The sequence below is a fragment of the Haliotis rubra genome, unplaced genomic scaffold (assembly GCF_003918875.1).
Source record: "Haliotis rubra isolate DU_JTF1 unplaced genomic scaffold, ASM391887v1 Scf14, whole genome shotgun sequence".
In the NCBI taxonomy this organism is placed as follows: domain Eukaryota; kingdom Metazoa; phylum Mollusca; class Gastropoda; order Lepetellida; family Haliotidae; genus Haliotis; species Haliotis rubra.
In genome coordinates this window covers 3,712,366-3,733,312 of record NW_025765336.1, presented here as the reverse complement: position 1 = coordinate 3,733,312, position 20,947 = coordinate 3,712,366, and the positions used below count along the sequence as shown (strand labels likewise).

Below are 20,947 nucleotides of genomic sequence, written 5' to 3'. Positions count from 1 at the left end.
CATTTCTGGCTCATTGGGATGTGTCTGAGGTTCTCCTTGTTAACCTGAGACGTCTCAGTGGACTATCACTGTGAAACTGGCATACACAAGCACAAGCACGCACACGCACACGCACACACACATACACACATGTACCCACGCACCTGCACAACTACATGTATATAAGTGCCTCATCTTCATCTGTTATGCCCATATCATCTTATTTCACATGAGCACAGTAACCATAGTACATCGCGATCTCGCGAACTCATTATGTCGTAAGTATTTCAAAGTGATAAAAAATAACATCAACGTGCATTTTCATTCGTGTCTACAAATTACAGTCATGACAACATAAAAATATTCATGTAAACAAGCTCTCGCAAACATACAAATCGCTCATGAACTAATAGCCGGAAATATAAATCATGCATTCGCACTTTGAAAGGAAATATATTGGCTTGTGGTATTCTGAATTAGTTATATTTACCAGTATGACACAGGCTCAACTACCCAAAAATAACTTCCAGTTAGAAATTAATGTGTGTGGAAGTAATATAGCTGTCAGTGATGAGAACTATGCAGACGCATACACACACGCACAAACACGGAAACATACACATACGCACAAACACAGAGACTCTCACACACACACACACACACACACACACACACACACACACACAAACCCACACAGAGACAAACACACACCAACCGAAGACTTGCACTCACAAAGACTTAAACACACACACACAAAAAAAAAAGAGAGGAAGAATTACACACACAAACACAGAGACTTACACACACAGACACTTAGACACACAGAGACACAAACACAGAGACTTACACACACACAGACACACAAACACAGAGACTTGCACACAAACAAACACAGAGACTTACACACAAACACAGAGAGGCCTAAACACACACACACAAACACAGAGCATTACACACACAAACACAGACTTACACACACAAACACAGAGACGTATAAACACAAACAGAGAGATTTAAACACACACAAACACAGAGACTTACACACACAGAGACTTAAACACACACACAAACAAACTCAGAGACTTACACACAGACTAACACACACACACAGATATACACAGACACAGAGACTTACACACAGAGACTAACACACACAAACACAGAGACTTACACACAGACACAAACACAGAGACTTACACACAGACACACAAACACAGATAATTACACACACAAACACAGAGACTGACACACACAAACACAGAGACTTACACACACAAACACAGAGACTTACATACACAGACACAGAAAGACTTAAACACCTACACAAACACAGAGAATTACACACACAGAGACGTAGACACACAGAGACACAAACACAGAGAATTACACACACAGAGACTTAGACACACACAGACACAAACACAGAGAATTACACACACAGAGACTTAGACACACACAGACACAAACACAGAGACTTACACACACAGACACACAAACACAGAGACATACACACACAGATACACAAACACAGAGTCTTACACACACAAGCACAGAGACTTACACAAACACAGAGACTTACACACACAGACACACAAACAATAAGTTTTACACATAAACACAGAGGCTTACACGCACAAACACAGAGACTTGGATACACACAGACACAGATACCTATACACAGACCCAGACACAGAGACTTACACACACATTTACACGGAGACTTACACACACAGACACAGATACACACAGACACAGAGACTTACACAGAGACTTACACACACAAACACAGAGGCTTACACACAGAGACTACACAGAAACACTGAGACTTACACACACAAGTACAAATATATACACATACACAAACACAGAGACTTACACACACAAACACAGAGACTAACACACACAGACACACAAACACAGAGACTTATACACACACGCGATCGGATCAAGATCACGAGTCTTTAAGCAAGCAATGACTTGCCATATGATACAAGTTGCCTTATACCACCACACTACTTCGCTATATGAATGTCTTACGTCTACTACTTTCTCTGAACGATTCTATCAATATGCAATAAACCAGATGTTCTATCTAATTGTTTCACCGGCAGATATATTTGTCGGATTTCTTTTGTCACCGTGCCGTTAGAGCTGCTATTGTACATTTAAATCGTACATGGAAATCAGATGGAAACATGTCATGTGATCTGGATATCACTGCACGCTACATAATTAGAAGATAAAGTTACTCTGTTTTCAATTTTGTGGTCCTTTATCGTCGATTTAAGACCGCTAAATTAAACATTAAAATTAAACATTTAGCGGTCTTAAATCAACGATAAAGGACCACAAAATTGAAAACAGAGTAGCTTTATCTTCATTCTAGCACGACCGAAAGCGTTTTAAAACCGAAATGTTTGGCGCGCCTGTTTGGGCCTTTTTCCTGGAAATCGCTTGGAATTGTCCCGTTGAGGGACAGGTCGTGTTATGAACAAAATAAGACATTTTCAACAACATAATTGCTTTATTTCAGGAACCAGTATGCTTGTATTTGTAACAAGTAACATACATAAATAAAAACATACAGTTTATACTGTGAGCAAGTACAATTATTTGATTTTTCTCAAGCGAATTATTGTACTGTATGACAATTGACTCGCCCAAATTCAAGCGTGAACTCGCTAAGTTTAGTCGCCGCTAACTTTATTCACGGAAATAATTGTTGATAACCACCCTACTATTCCCAATTTGGAAAAGACCTGACTTGCCACGATTTATGTGGGATACATGGGCAGTGGAAGTGGAAGGACTGGGCATTACGGCCTGGGCGGAAGCGGTCAGATTAGGACGTGTGGGCCGACGTGTGTTGTCGACGTCAACACACGTAGATCTGGACCCGGTTTGAATATACTGCCGCTTTTGCGCTGCTGACGAATTTTCCAGCTTCGTAGTTTTTTCACTTGGATTAGGGTCAAGGAAATCTTCTTCAAACCATTCGCTTTTTACTCCAAAAACACCAAAGATGCTACCGAGATAGAAATTGCCGATGTCCGACATGTTTGTTTACAAACAATAGGGTCAACGAATTCGTTGTATTCATACGCGGTGAATCGGTCACTTTAATTAGCGGTCTTTAAACTGCCATTTAAGTACGGTTTTGATGAGCTCTCAGCCAATCAGAATCGAGTATCACACAGTGCCGTGCTAGAATTCCTTCTTATGTACGATACATACCTGTCTGTTCTTAAAGTGTCTCTTGTCAGGGAAGTCATAATTCGTCATTTCTTAGTCAATTTTGCAAAGTTATATTACCGCATTAATGCATTTATGGTCAAGCATGACTGAATAAGAATTGATTCACATAAAGCGTTAGTGAACGTTCAGTTCCAAGTGTCAACTGTCAAAATTGTTACTAAAGTAATGCATCGGTTCTTTCAATCAGGTTTCATATCAATCCTCATTCACAAATTTAGGCGGTGGGATAGCCTGGTGGTTAAAGCGTCCGCTCGTGACGCCGAAGACCCGGGTTCGAAACCCCAGTTTGGTAAAATGAGCGAAGCCCATGTCTGGTGCCTCACGCCCTGATATTGCTGGAATATTACCAAAAAGCGGGGTAAAACCATACTCACACGTTAGTTGTAGCAACATGGTCCTTATTCTGAGTGAAGCTTAAGAAAATTCGATGATCTACACATCTAATCTCTACAGTCAGTTGTTGACACATTTGCAAATGTGTCGCAATGAAACGAACCCCGGTGTTATTCTTCGTGTTTGTGAGAACAAGTTTGTGAACAAACTCTGTAAATGTTCTTTAATCCTAGAGTGAAATGTTGAAATTATCAGCATTTGCTCTCGTGTCTAAAGTCAATAAAGTGCGGAGCCATTTTACTATAACAGTTTAATCTGTAAAATCTGACATAGATTTCTGAGAAAAAATCTGTTTGCTTGCTGATAACAAAAGCAGTTAAGAACTTATCATTATGCTTAGTAAAAAAAGGTAACCACCACGTGAATAGATGTTAGGAGATAAAGCGATATATTTAAGAACTTATCATTAAGCTAAGTAAAGAGTGAACTACCACGTGAATAGATGATAGGAGATAAAGCGATATATTTAAGAACTTATCATTAAGCTAAGTAAAAAGTGAACTACCACGTGAATAGATGTTAGGAGATAAAGCGATATATTTAAGAACTTATCATTAAGCTAAGTAAAAGTGAACTACCACGTGAATAGATGTTAGGAGATAAAGCGATATATTTAAGAACTTATCATTAAGCTAAGTAAAAGTGAACTACCACGTGAATAGATGTTAGGAGATAAAGCGATATATTTAAGAACTTATCATTAAGCTAAGTAAAAGTGAACTACCACGTGAATAGATGTTAGGAGATAAAGCGATATATTTAAGAACTTATCATTAAGCTAAGTAAAAGTGAACTACCACGTGAATAGATGATAGGAGATAAAGCGATATATTTAAGAACTTATCATTAAGCTAAGTAAAAAGTGAACTACCACGTGAATAGATGTTAGGAGATAAAGCGATATATTTAAGAACTTATCATCAAGCTAAGTAAAAAGTGAACTACCACGTGAATAGATGTTAGGAGATAAAGCGATATATTTAAGAACTTATCATTAAGCTAAGTAAAAAGTGAACTACCACGTGAATAGATGATAGGAGATAAAGCGATATATTTAAGAACTTATCATTAAGCTAAGTAAAAAGTGAACTACCACGTGAATAGATGTTAGGAGATAAAGCGATATATTTAAGAACTTATCATTAAGCTAAGTAAAAGTGAACTACCACGTGAATAGATGTTAGGAGATAAAGCGATATATTTAATAACTTATCATTAAGCTAAGTAAAAAGTGAACTACCACGTGAATAGATGTTAGGAGATAAAGCGATATATTTAAGAACCTATCATTAAGCTAAGTAAAAAGTGAACTACCACGGCAGTAGATGACAGGAGATAAAGTGACATCTCTTCACTGGATTGTTTTTATCACTGGTACAGCCGGCTTGCATTGTTACTTTCGATTTACAGTAAGAAACAATAAGTTCAGCTGAAATTTGTATATAAATGAATTTTGAAAACACAACAACCAAATGTTACACAGTTGACAGTTGTATTAAATATTCACACAGTTTCCAAAATCACACCAAAGGAATTACAATGGCAAATACAAACCAGAGTGACAGTGCCTTGTAAAATAGAAGCAGTGATTATTTCAATAAAGACAGTGAGGATAATATTAGCCTAGCAGGAATAGTGGACCAGTTTACAAAATAGGCATAGACTGGGTGCACATATTTTCACAGAATGATATCCTTGGTAAATGGTGCAAACATCTGCAAAGATTGCTGTCCTTGGTGCACGGTGCAAAGATCTTCACAGTCTGATGTCCTTGGTGCAAAGTGCAAAGGTCTTCACAGACTTCTGTCCTTTGTGAATGGCGCAAAGATCTTAACAGACCTATGTCCCTGGTGCACGGTGGAAAGATCTTCATAGACTTCTGTCTTTTGTGCACGGTGAAAAGATCTTTACAGACCTATGTCCTTGCTGTACGGTACAAACATCTTCACAGACTTCTGTCCTTGGTGCACGGTGCAAAGATCTTCACAGACGTCTGTCCTTGGTGCATGGTGCAAAGATCTTCGCAGACTGCGCAAGTTTGACTTCAAACTGATACTCCGGCATGGTTCAACTGTGTCTCTGATCTATCGACTACTATGTTGATGGCAAGCATTGAAATTCCCTAACCACACTGCCGAAACCACGTACACACGCATGCACGCATGCATTATGTGTACACGTGCCTCATATATCATTACTGAAATACAATGATTGAAAACATTTGTTGGGACATAGGTTATGTGATGCTGATAATACAATAGTAAAGAAACACCGCATGCACATTGTTCGGGGCGATCTATTGCATCGATAAAAATACCGATTGTATGATACACAACGCGTGATATTGGTTTCGTTTTTCATCTGGACAAATATCAGAAATTATGTCAGATTCATGGATAATACCAGATGCTGGGAATACTCGGCACCGAGTATCTAGTGATGGATGAATAGGATACTGAACATCTGATTACATCAGGTTCTTCGCGAACAGTGAATCTTTGTTTACTCAAGTGATCAACATTATCATGCAGAAAGGCAACTGACTTAACTGACGACTTCAACCCTATAGGGTTTAACTGTAGTGTATATCATTGTTCAGAATCTTGAATTGTCTATTTTGAAGTGTTCAGTGATTCAGTGAAAGTGAAAAGTTAGTTTATAAAATGCGATATTGCTTCCACATTTCAACCGATTGTCCATCTGCAACATAACCCGTGGCGATATATACTATCTTTTTATAATGTCTTCTTCTGTCAGTATGTATTACTTGTAGAAGGTCCGAGAAAACACTTACATACATACGTGATTATGAATTAGGCTTAAGAACTTTAACAATATTCATCATAAATATGTTATTGTGATTCAACCGGCTCGTAATACAAGTAGGAAAAAACAAAACAAAACATGGCACTAGGAGTTTAAAACAGACGGATTTTGTGACATGAATAATAAAGACTTTTCAGCTGTTGACTGAATATTTAGATCCAATTACTAATCTTATATTATCATTAACTGGACATTCAGTTATAAAGTGATATTAATTTTCAATTTGATAGTGCGATATAATCTTAACTTCACTTCAATCTACGACTTTCACCTCAAACCGTATTATTCTGCTCAAATCTACCAAGGTGCATTACATTTTTACCAAATGTATAAGAGACTTCTTCAATATTTAGAGTAAGGTGGAACCCCAAGCTTCTGCTCCACACAATACTACATGAAGAAATGTTCCATCAATGTGAATTTTCTTCAGTTTTCTACTTTTTTCTAAACACAGTAACTTTAGTTTTATTAATAATAGACCCGTGAAGATCCGGGTTAGAATGAATCTTCAGTAACCCATGCTTGTCGTAAAAGGCCACTAACGGGAATCGGGTGGTCAGGCTCACTGGCTTGGTTGACACATGTCATCGGTTCCCAACTGCGAAGATCGATGCTCATGATGTTGATCACTGGATTTTCTGGTCCATTTTTCTGAAGGACAGACCGCCGCCATATAACTGGAATATTGCTGAGTGTGGCGTAAAACTAAACTCGCTAACTCACTATTAATAACAGCATCAAGTCAAAACATTGATTACACAAGAGTCTCGTTTCCTGCTGACTGGGTTCCGTCCTATTGCGCAACTTAGTACAATAACCAGTCCAGAATTTGGAGACCAACTCATTCAACTGGATATATAAATATTAATCAGTATTAATTGATACATCTAATTACTTGTCTATTGCAACACTACGCTCCTTCTAATCCTTGTAAACACGTCGTGCAGCGTGCTCTGTGGTACAGCGAGCTCTGACAAACGGAAATCTGTAAATCGTGGTAAATCTCAAAACGAGGCTCTGCCGCTAGAAATGTTTTGCGGTCTGGTGCGGACTTGATAATACATCAGTCATATTGTGCATTACAAAACTACACTTAATAAGCGCAAAAAACATATATCAGGTGTAACCAGTGAGCCAGATGACTTGTCAATCATTTTACGACCTCATCAAACAGGGGCAGTCTGTGACGTCTTAGGTAAGGTCATGTTGCCTACACCTCGCCACAAAATATAGAAATACGATGTTATTTAAGTTTAGAATTAAAATTAACTTGTAAATACCATTTTATTATGAAACGAGGAATTGAAATCCAGTGTAACCATAGTTCCTTGTGGTGTCTCTCTTCACTTTCACACGAGAACATTCGGATCGGCTGGAAAGTAGGTCATTGTCTGAATAGGTTAATGAGATTCATGTTTCGGGTTGCACCGTACTATCAAACATAACAATGTCGTCAGCAAACAACTATACGAATTAATCAAGTAAATTAATGTCAACAAGACGGTGGTCATCAGCTGCTAAATCTTCACAATATAAGAAGGAAAAATAAGAATGTCGATAACAGGCATCCCTGTCGGACACCGAATTTACAATAAAAAAGACAGTATCGATAACTTATAGCAATACACATGATTGACTGTTTTATACATATTTGATAACAATGTAAGAGTTCTTCACTTAACATTTCCGGTCCATAATGAGTGAGTGAGTTTAGTTTTACGCCGCAGTGATCGAGTGATCAACAGCATGAGCATCGATCTACGCAACTGGGATGCGACATGTGTCAACCTGTCAGCGAGTCTGAACGCCCGATCCCGTTAGTCGCCTCTTACAACAAGCATTGGTTGCTAAAGACCAATTCTAACACATGCTCATGATATAGTCAGAATTGTCGAATTGACTCTCCTTTAGTACAGTTGATTATGGATGTGGAAAGGTTTGTGTTGCTTTTAGTTACAAACACATCCTCAGAATATGGTCAGGCTTGTACAAACGACTTGTACAATCAGAATTGTACAATTTCTTGTTGATGTCGAAGGTGTTGAACACTTTTATTCAGACTTTCAGATACTTCTTAGGATTAAAGGTTTTCTCTCTCGAAACGTAACTAAACGTTTCCAAAAACAAATTGATAATCGCACAGAATTTAGATCAATTATATTATATTATTAAATTTATCTATTTTACCTTCAGACAGATTGGATTTATCTGATTTGTGACTTCATTAATGTTGCCGGAACGAATTTATTTCACATTTCATGATCCACATGATACTAATCACGTTACAATTACAACATTTAAACACATTCTTCAGTAAATTTTAACATGATATTCATAAACTTTAATAGATATTTAAGGGAGAAAATTAGTAGAGCCTATGAAATCGCAAAATCATATTTCTAAAATACGAATTATATGATAAACATTATCTTATTTAATAGCGTCGACAATTTTAAGCCACCTTAAACAGAAGATTTTAACATATAAACTAACGGACAAAAGAAACTATACCAAATCGAAATCACTAATATTACAAAACGACAAAACACCTCGTTAGGATGAAAAAGCCACAATAACTCGGTGCGCCTAGTGGCTGCAAGAGTTGTATACTCCCCAGGGAGTTGAGACTGACATCCAATGATCGAGGAAAAATACCAGCGCCTTGAGCATGCACCAGTGCGTGGATATGTGCGCTATATAAATATCCTATAATAATAATAATAATAAAAAAAAATATCCTATAATAATAATATAATATAAATTTGTGAAAAACAGTGAATTTCAATAACAGGTGTATGGGCCACATGCACTCATTTCATTGGTGCAGCAACTATAACAAGTCCATTGATTCACTATATAAATGAAGGAATGAAGTCCAAATTATCAAATACAATTTTGGTATCGTTTCTTTTGCCCGTTAGTTTATATGGAAAGGTGTTTAGTAAAATACGATTACATACCTTCGACCAGTTAGCAACATCGCTGAAGAGGACGTCATCAGCAGTTTCAACGTCACTAGGAGCACCGTCACTGTCCTCGCTGTTGAATTCACACAACTGAGATTTCACACCAAAGTTAACAGATTTACAAATAATACCGTTAGCCTTGCACATGGCGATACATTCGAAAAGCGAGAGCGCTTCCATTTTGGTAGAAACATGGTTCTTCATTCGTTTGTTTTCCTGCACACGACTTTGACCACTGTCCAGACAGTCCTGTCCATCCGCAATCGCCATTACTAGGCAGACAAACACAAGTCTGAACCACACCGGCTCCATCATAGCAAACACTGTGATAGTTGGAGCTTCGCGAAGAGTGTCATGAAAGTTTAATCCGCAACAAATCAGTAGATATATACACTAACCACGTTGTTCAACGTAGGTATACTTCAGGGATCGGTATTTATCCAAACCATCTTTGTGATGCCCTTTGAGACTGAAAGCTGCAAATCCGTTTCCACAACTGCAATATGCTTCAAAGAGAGTCGGTTGTCCAATATCGACTGTATCATGAGTATAATTTATGTTCATAGATCTATCAAATATTGATGACACTTGGAAGTCGCTGAAACGTATCCTGCCAAACAGGTGACACCCGTCCAAAACACACGCAAAGGCCAGTCAATGTGACACTGGAGAAAGGCCACGTGTTTCACTACATGTGTATCTTGAAAAGAAACCAGTATGGTATTATCCTCAACGATAAAACAACTCATTTTGTCTTAAGATAAATTATGGTTTGCTAATAAATAGGGGTGGGTATTGCTGAGAATTTTCACATTGCGATATATTGCGATGCGAAGCAGTTGAGACAGCAACTTGACCTGGTCAGGGCATATCAGTGATCATTGGTCATTAATATGTAAATATTAAAACATTCTGATCCAAAACATTGCGAAACACTTGAACAAAAATTAAGAACACAACTTCAAACCAAACTTAACAAACCAGTTAAATGTAAAATCTTTGAAGGGCATGTAGAAGTGGAATGCATAAGAAAAGCAAGATTTATGGATCAACTTCATTCACAATAGAGAAGTTGACATCCATACATCTTGCTTTTCTCAGTTAAATGTAATTTTCACCACAATCATTCCTATCACCATTACCACAGTCACGATCATCAAGTTTTCCACAGTTACGATTTTATCACTGTCTTTTAGTTTAAATTTGGTTTTATTGATCATTCGAAGAGATATACCATTACTGTTGTTCGAAGTTGTTTTGGATTCTTTCCTTGCTGTATCGACCAGTGATAGCAATACGCATAGCAGACAACACCAGAGTATCTAGTTGGTCAAGAATATGTTTGTCAAAGAAAGCTACACTGAGTATTGTCTTATATTTACAAAGTGGTACTTTTTGATAAATCCTACATTTTATTATATAGTCAATGTTTATTGTTTATTTGTACTTCTAATATTGTCACTAGTATTTACACGCTTTGGAGGACAAAACATCAACGGCGTAAAGGAGGATTGTTACAGTACATGTATGTACAAACCATTTCAAATTGAAAACTTTATTTATTCAAAATACCTAATTGTTTCAATGCGTGTCCAAAGATCGCCCAAATTCCATCATCTTTGTCTGTGCAATTTACTCAGCAAACACTTGTATTCCCTCTGTTCGTAAACGGGTCAGTGGGGTAGCATCGTAGATAAAGCGAAGATAAGAATCAATAGATACATGCTATGGAGGAATGCACAGTATGTTTCATGTTAACAGGACACCTATATGCTTAAACTTCAAACATTTAAAAGTATTCGTTTTAGTGCAAGCTTTAATACCTGAAGGTAACTGAGACGAGTTATTCCGTGTAGTGGAAGTTGTATTTCAAGGTTACGCTTGAAGATACGGGTAACAATTGGTCTTAAGCGACCCATGCTTGTTGTAAGAGGCGCCAAAAGGGATAGGGTGGTCTGGCTCGCTGACTTTGTTGACACATGTCATCGTATCCCAGGTGTGTAGATCGATTCTTATGATGTTGATCACTGGATTGTCTGGTCCAGACTCGATTATTTACATATAGCTGGAACATTGCTGAGTGTAAAATCTAAGAACACAAATCGACTGCAAGTATACGGTATATCTCTATTTTCCTGAGACATTTACATTAAGTGACGCTTATTTGGATAATAAAAAGTAAATTGAGTTAAATGACTGTTAAGATATTTTTTCAATGAGCATTCCTCAGCATAACAATCCTACATTCTAACTTGAATATTCACGCGTCAAACAGGTAATTATAATCATACCCAAGCTGCAAGGAATAAAGTAATTTAGACAAAATGTTGTAGAGATAGAATGTTCATTTACATATGCTGATGCAATTCTGATACGTTGCACATTCCACTCACTTTTGTTGATGTTTTTTAGCATTTATAAGAAAGGATATTTCATCGAAAAACCTGTGCTTTACCCCGTGAAATGAAGTTATACAATTATGTAAATAAAAGCTACTTTAGGAATCAGGGTCCCGATCCACAAAGCGTTCGTAGCGCTACCACATTCGTAAGCCTATGATAAACTATAGAGTTACGACAGTTCGTATCGGGCCCCTGATTATATTCATTTAGCTGAATTAAATAACAGCTGAAATTTAGCTGAATATATGGCAGTGAGTGAGTGAGTGAGTCTATTTTTACGCCTCACTCAGCAATATTCCAGCTATATGGCGACGGTCTGTAAATAATCGAGTCTGGACAAGACAATCCAGTGATCAACAGCATGAGCATCGATCTGCGCAATTGGGAACCGATGACATGTGTCAACCAAGTCAGCGAGCCTGACCACCCGATCCCGTTAGTCGCCTCTTACGACAAGCATAGTCGCCTTTTGTAGCAAGCGTGGGTTGCTGAAGACCTATTCTACCCCGGATCTTCACGGGCCTGAATATATGGCAGAATCTGATGTCTACATCATAAGGTGGAATGCACAATGAGTCACCGACAGACATCAAACATTTAAAGGTATCCATTTCATTGCAAGCTTTAATGTTAATCGATACAAGCTGCTGAATGTTAAGAGAGGTAATTATAGTTCTATAGCTACTGCCATGAATAAAGAATTAGTCAAAACAAGATTACTTCTGTATTCCATATTAATGCGATGTTTCCTTGTAGATGTTTATACCGATGTCCCAAGTGTGTTAAGTGACACCTTTATGCACATCCAATTATCAGTAGCAACAGCAGCAGCAGCAGCAACAGCAGCAACAACAACAACAACAACAACATCAACAATAAAATAACATACATGAACATAGAAAATAAACACTGAAAACACAAGTCCACTTTCTCTGTGTTTGTTTAAATTTATCTCTGTGTGGTATAAGTTTGAATTGCGTTTCAGGGCACCAGTATAATATATGATAACAATATCGGAGATATTATGTTCATCAAAGTTAAATCTAAGACAGAGTTGCCCTATACGAAGGCAATAATAAGGAACACACTGAGCCAGTACACGAAAATATCAGTACATAATGCAGACACTGTCTGACTGGAACCCATTTTTAATTCTGTAAATCAATACAAATTCTGCTTACAAAGGACACATTTGCGTTATGCAAAAGTGGTACCTCAATCCATACTCAAAAGGCGAGGGAAATACCTGGAAACTATGATAGTTGTGATGGGCATTTATGATTAGTCCTGCAAAGCATTCGAACCCAATTTAAATTGCTTAACAGATATGGTTCTGTTGAGATTCAGATAGACACCTGCTACATACAGGAATCGAGTTTAATCTATGTGAAGATCCGGGTTAAATTGATTAAACATGGTATTAATGTAGTTCATATGTATCCAGTGATGGATTCATGTGTTGATCCCTGGATTGTCTGGTCCAGACTCGATTATTTACAGACCACCGCCATATAGCTGGAATATTGCTGAGTGCGGCGTAAAACTATACTCACTCACTCAGCATTGGCCTGTCCTGCACAGGAGGAACATTTCTCTAAGCATCTGAAATATACTCAGAGATAAACGTTATTGTGACATGGATTGTTTCCATTGGTAATCTTGTGAATGAGAATTTGGATTTGAACCAGACAGTTGTCAAATTGTACGAAATTTGCAGAAGCACAACATATTCGAGAAAAATGGCCAGTAATGATAACTTAAAAGGGTCAGACAACAAGACACTAGATCGATGCTCGATTATTTACAGACCGCCGCCATATAGCTTGAATATTGCTGAGAGGCGTAAAGCTAAACTCACTCACAACCGTACCTCGATACATTTGTCTTTCCATATAATAGCATTTCACTCGCGAATAAATAACTAATCGGTTTGAGAGTTTAGAAAGCTCAACGTATTTATCTATCATTGTTACTCTGTAACATCACACGAAACACTGAGACGCCACAGAAGTCCTGCCTTGACCATGAAGGTCACGAAACTGTTGCATCAGTGAATCACGATGAGTAAGTGAGTTTAGTCCTCGTTACGTCATGATTGTGACCCAGTTTCTCCAGCTGCAAAACATCCATATTTTCATTTGATTTGATTTGGTTTGTTGTTTTACGCCGCACTCAGCAATATTCCAGCTATATGGCGGCGGTCTGTAAATAATCGGATCTGGACCAGACAATCTAGGGATCAACAGCATGAACATCGATCTACGCAATTGGGATGCGATGACTCGATTACTTACAGACCGCTGGAATATTGCCGAGTGAGGCGTAAAACTAAACTCGCTCACTCACTCTATAACGAACACGTTTATAACGAACAGAAGGATAAACTTAAACACAAGTTTTGGTCCCAGACACACGCTATGTATTTTAGTCGACTGCATGTTACGAACAACGCTTATTAGGAACTAAAATCAGTGGTCTCTTTGATTTCCTTATAATCTTTGTGTACTGTGTCTTGATCGGACTCCTGTGTGTTCCGCTGGTAATGCCAACAGTCGCCAATTGACAAACATTTACAAAAAATGTGCAAGAGATCCTTTTCGTTAAATATGTATGTAACATTTTTCTTTATCCAGCAAAGATTGTAAGATAGAACAGAAAGACAAATCAATTCTCCCTGACTTCTGCCAGACAATCTACTGCGCTTGCCTTGGAAATGGTAATCTGTTCATCTTTGAGAAACATAGCACTTAAATATATTATAATTACCAAATACCGAGGAATCCAAGCATAAGAAAAACTTGGTGAAAATAACATGGACTGTCGTGAGTTAATTTACCATATATTAAATTCTGTAACATTTCAAAACACGCTTATTGATATCGCACTGCATGCATAGAGAGGCGTCCACTGACACAACAACTGTTACAACTGATACAACTTGTACAACTGACACAACCACTAACACAACCACCGACACAACCACTGACAGAACAACTGACAGAACAATTTCCGCCACTGGCACAACCGCTGGCACAACCATTGACACAACAACTGACAAAATCGCTAACAAATGACACAATAACTAATACAACTGACACAACAATCATTGACACATCAACTGACACAACAACTGACACAACAGCGGACATAACAACTTGCACATCTGGCACAACCACTGATACAACAACTGACACAACCACTAAACACACCTGACACAAGAACTTACACAAGCACTGATATAACAAGAACACAGCACACTGATACAACAACTGACACAACAACTGATACAACCACTGACACAACAACTGATACAACACCTGATACAACAACTGATACAACTGGCACAAGTCACACAACAACTGACACACCAACTGACACAACAACTGGCACAACCATAGACACAACAACCGGCACAAGTGACACAACAACTGACACAACCACTGACACAGCAACTGGCACATATGACACAACAACTGGCATAACAACTGACACAACTAACACAACCACTGACACAACAACTGGCAAAGCCACTGACACAACAACTGACACAAGTGACACAAGAACTGCCATAAGAACTGACACACTAACTGACACAACAACTGGCACAAGTGAAACAACAACTGGTATAACAACTGGCACAACCACTGACACAACAACTAACACAACAACTGAAACAACAACTGACACAAGCGACACAACAACTGGTATAACAAATGACAGAACAACTAACACAACCACTGACACAACTGACACAAGAACTGACACACTGGCACACCAACTGACAACACCTGACACAACCACTGACACAACGACTGACACAACAACTAACACAACACCTGACACAACCACACAACAACTGACACAACAACTGAACCAACAACTGACACAGCACCTGACATAACCACTGACACAACAACTGATACAATACCTAACACAACCACTAAGGCAACCACCGACACAACACCTGACACATCAACTGGCATAACCACTGACACAACAACTAACACGACAGCTGACACAACAACTGACACAAGTGACACAACAACTGGTATAACAAATGACAGAACAACTAACACAACCACTGACACAACTGACACAAGAACTGACACAGGAACTGACACACTAACTGACACACCAACTGACAACCACTGACACAACAACTGATACAACGTCTGACACAACCACAGACACAACGACTGACACAACACCTGACACAACCACTGACACAACAACTGATACAATACATAACACAACCAGTGACACAACAACTGATACAACAACTGACACAACACCTGACTCAACCACTGACACAACAACTGATACAATACCTAACAGAAACACTAAGGCAACCACCGACACAACACCTGACACAACAACTGACACATGAACTGGCATAACAACTGACACAAACACTGGCACAACTGACACACAAAGTTACATAAGGACTGATACAACAACTGACACAACACCTGACACAACGACTGACACACCAACTGACAACCACTGACACAACCACTCATACAACACCTGACACAACCACTGACACAACGACTGACACAACGACTGACACAACACCTGACACAACAACTGACACAACACCTGACACAACCACTGACACAACAGCTGATACAATACCTAACACAACCACTAACACAACAACTGACACAACAACTGGCACAAGTGACACAACAACTGGCATAACAACTCATACAAAAACTAGCACAACCACTGACACAACAACTGGCACAGCCACTGACACAACAACTGACACAAGTGACACAAGAACTGCCACAAGAACTGACATACTAACTGACACAACAACTGGCACAAGTGAAACAACAACTGGTATAACAACTGGCACAACCACTGACACAACAACTATCACAACCACTGGCACAACTGACACAAGAACTGACACACTAACTGACACACCAACTGACAAACACTGACATAACAACTGATACAACACCTGACACAACCACTGACACAGCGACTGACACAACTACTGACACAACACCTGACACAACGACTGACACAACCACTGACACAACAACTGATACAATACCTTACACAACCAGTGACACAACAACTGATACAACAACTGACACAACACCTGACTCAACCACTGACACAACAACTGATACAATACCTAACAGAAACACTAACACAACACCTGATACAACACCTGACACAACAACTGACACATCAACTGGCATAACAACTGACACAACCACTGGCACAACTGACACACAAACTTACAGAAGGACTGATACAACAACTGACACAACACCTGACACAACGACTGACACGACAACTGATACAACACCTGACACAACACACTGACAACAACTGACACAACGACTGACACAACACACTGACAACCACTGACACAACGACTGACACAACAACTAACACAACACCTGACACAACAACTGATACAACAACTGATACAATACCTAACACAACAACTAAGACAACAACTGACACAACACCTGACACAACACCTGACACAACACCTGACACATCAACTCGCACAACAACTAACACAACCACTGGCACAACTGACACAAGAACGTACACAAGCACTAATACAACAAGAACACAACACACTGACACAACCACTACTACTACTGACACATGTGAGACAACTGGCATAACAACTGATACAACAACTAACACAACCACTGACACAAGAACTGGCACAAGTCACACAACACCTGGCATAACAACTGACACAACAACTAACACAACAACTGACACACCAACTGACACAAGTGACACAACAACTGGCATAATAACTGGCACAACCACTGACACATCAACTAACACAACAAGTGACACAACCATTGACACAACAAGTGACACAAGTGACACAACAACTGACACAACAACTGACACAACAACTGACACAAGAACTGACACACCAACTGACACACCAACTGACACACCAACTGACAACCACTGACAACAACTGGCACAACTGACACAACAACTAACACAACAACTGACACACCAACTGACACAAGTGACACAACAACTGGTATAATAACTGGCACAACCACTGACACATCAACTAACACAACAAGTGACACAACCATTGACACAACAAGTGACACAAGTGACACAACAACTGACACAACAACTGACACAAGAACTGACACACCAACTGACACACCAACTTACAACCACTGACAACAACTGGCACAAGTGACACAGCAACTGGCATAACAACTGACACAACTACTGACAACCACTGACACAAGCACTGACACAACAACTGGCACAACAACTGACAAATCCACTGACACAACAACTGACAGAGCCTTCTTGGCTTGGAGTGAGAAACTTTCAGACAACCAGGATTAACCCTCTATGATAATATTTTGTCAAGATACTTATATATGGTCATTTTCACTTCTTTTATCAGGATATTCTCCAGTTTGTATGTATTCCCCGTTTCAAAAGACTATCATATTGGAGTGATCTAAATTTACCTCTAAAACCTTATTTTACACAATAATCAATAATTATTACAAAACCTGCAATTACAGGCAAAATATTATTTCTAGCGGCACGCCTTTTTTGATAGCGCTTCAGAGTTGCTTTCCTTGGCAATCTTGTTTATTTACGGCTTTCATCATGCAGTGTGTTCCACATGATTCCATATCGTTCTGAGAGAATAATGATGGAGCCTACCTTTGCTAGAATGCTCGAGAACTGTGTAAGATATAGCCTGGTTGTTGTGTTGTGCGACACAGACTTATCACATGACTGGATTTATGTACATCTGCCATCATCAAGACAAATCGTTCTTGCCTATTCGTCTACTGTCATTGTAAACAACCTTCAATCAGCATATATCTGCTCTCACTGCAAATGTCAAGACTCTGGTGAGTCAAAATTTTATATTTGTGACCCAACATTTTAGATTTGTGACTCAGTTGCATTGTACTAGAAATCTGTATTGTCATTTATTGTAGCTTAGTCATTGTTTGTTCAATATATTATTGAATATTTTAGACTTGTCTGTGTTCTATTTTGCTGGTTCAAAGGGGACTCTAAAATCTTTTGTCACGGCAATTTATTAACCGTAACAATAACATATAGTGAGTGTTATAAGTGAGTCTAAACGTTTGAAAGGAAGTATAAATTGGATCTGGATTAAGCATACAACCTTAAAGGACAATGCCAGATGCTGTAAAGGTTTCTGGTTTACACTTCACATAAATAATAAATATAAATATATACAGTAACTGTTGGTCTGCGAAATCAAACACTTTACGCTTAAGTCGTGCAGGCGTTATAAATAGTGTATCTGGGCTTCACAGTCTGTGCCTCGTGATTAATAATTTAAGCGAATTTTTTTTTATCCCTCCTTGTGTTTTTGGATCAGATAGAATACGTGAATAATTACAATCCATGCAATAAACAGAATGATGGTTTGCAATGAAAATAGAAACAGATTCAGTAAACGTCGAAGTAACATCCTCAAATTCATACATCACAGAGTAAAGCAAAGACAGTGCGACATCGTCTGCACAGATGACATCCACGTGCACAACGTCTCTGTAACCTCCTCAAATTTGTAAATCACAGAGTACATGCAAAGACGGTGGGATATCGTCTACACAGATGACATCCACGTGCACGACGTCCATGTGTCATCCTATAACATCCTGCACGTCCACTGAATCAGACGCGTCGGTAGTGCAGGGAATTATCTTCCGCTATCACAACGACTGGCAGAACTGTGTTCGTCCATGGAACAGTCGCAGGTCAATCCGAGACAACATCACCGTGTCACTCCAGGTCACTTGCATATCGTGTTTGGCAACATTTGTTCATGTTAATGGTCATAATGTACGTCCTCGTTACGTCATGATTGTGACCCAGTTTCTCCAGCTGCAAAACATCCATATTTTGGTTTGGTTTGATTTGGTTTGGTTTGATTTGGTTTGTTGTTTGACGCCGCACTAAGCAATATTCCAGCTATATGGCAGTGATCTGTAAATAATCGGGTCTGGACCAACCAGACACTCTAGTGATCAACAGCATGCACATAGATCTACGCAACTGCGATACGATGACATGTGTCAACCAAGTCAGTCAGCCTGAACAAACGATTCCGTTAGTCGCTTCTTACGACAAAAATAGGTTGGTGAAGACCAATTCTATCCCGGATCTACACAGGTCAACATCTGTGTCCATGCCAAGACCAGAACACAGTCCTTGCATGGTTTACCCGAAATAGGTGACTTTGGCTGTAACATACACTCCCACACTGACCACTTCAACGACGTGGATCTACGTCTACTCTCCTGGAGATGTGCGATCATATCATGTCCCACAACTGTATAGGTCAGAGTGAGTGAGTGAGTGAGTTTGGTTTTACGCCGCTATCAGAAATAGTCCAGCAACACCACAGCGGAGGACACCAGAAGTGGGCTTCACACATTGTTCCCGTGTGGGGAATCGAATCCAGGTCTGCGGCTCGGCAATGGAACGCTTTAAATTTTCTATGTATACAATATCCGTATGTGCTTAAGAATACATCATTTAAAGTGAAAGGCAACAAACCGAAACATCAGTCTCATTAACCAATTCAGACAATGACTTACTTTTCAGCCGATCCGAATTTTCTCGTGTGAAAGTGAAAAGAGACACTAATAACAACTATGGTTACACTGAATTCCAATTCCTTGTTTCATAAGAAAATGGTATTAAGAAATCGTATTTCTGTATTTTACGTCGATGTTTAGGCAGCATGTCGTTAACTAAGACGTCACAGACTGCCCTGTTTGAAGAGGTTGTATACTAGGCACATAAAGAAACTGTGCATACAAATATTTATAATCTAAATTTATCAAACCTGTCTAGACACATAAGGATTTAAACCCAGAGATTAGTGACATGTATCCAACATGCATGCACGTGCCACGTTACGTGACGTCAGTGGGTTCGTCCTTGAGACGTGCAATACGTTGTTGCACGTTCATTCTGGGAAAGAGAAACAGAGCAAATGAATGCCACACAATACTGTCACTTTGGAAAGCTCAACCCCTGCCCTTGCGATCGTTCAAAAAATTAAACAGCTATTGAAACGCATAGCATGCCAAGGCTCACGTC

At 39.0% G+C, this 20,947-nt stretch overlaps 1 long non-coding RNA gene across 1 annotated transcript; it reads left to right on the top strand.

Annotated features, from left to right (window-relative positions):
- The first annotated feature begins 6,241 nt into the window (after positions 1-6,241).
- Positions 6,242-20,629, top strand: LOC124268739. The gene is made up of 3 exons (XR_006896339.1): positions 6,242-6,251; positions 10,404-10,409; positions 20,547-20,629. It is a non-coding gene; the product is annotated as an uncharacterized LOC124268739 (long non-coding RNA).
- Positions 20,630-20,947: the final 318 nt, after the last annotated feature.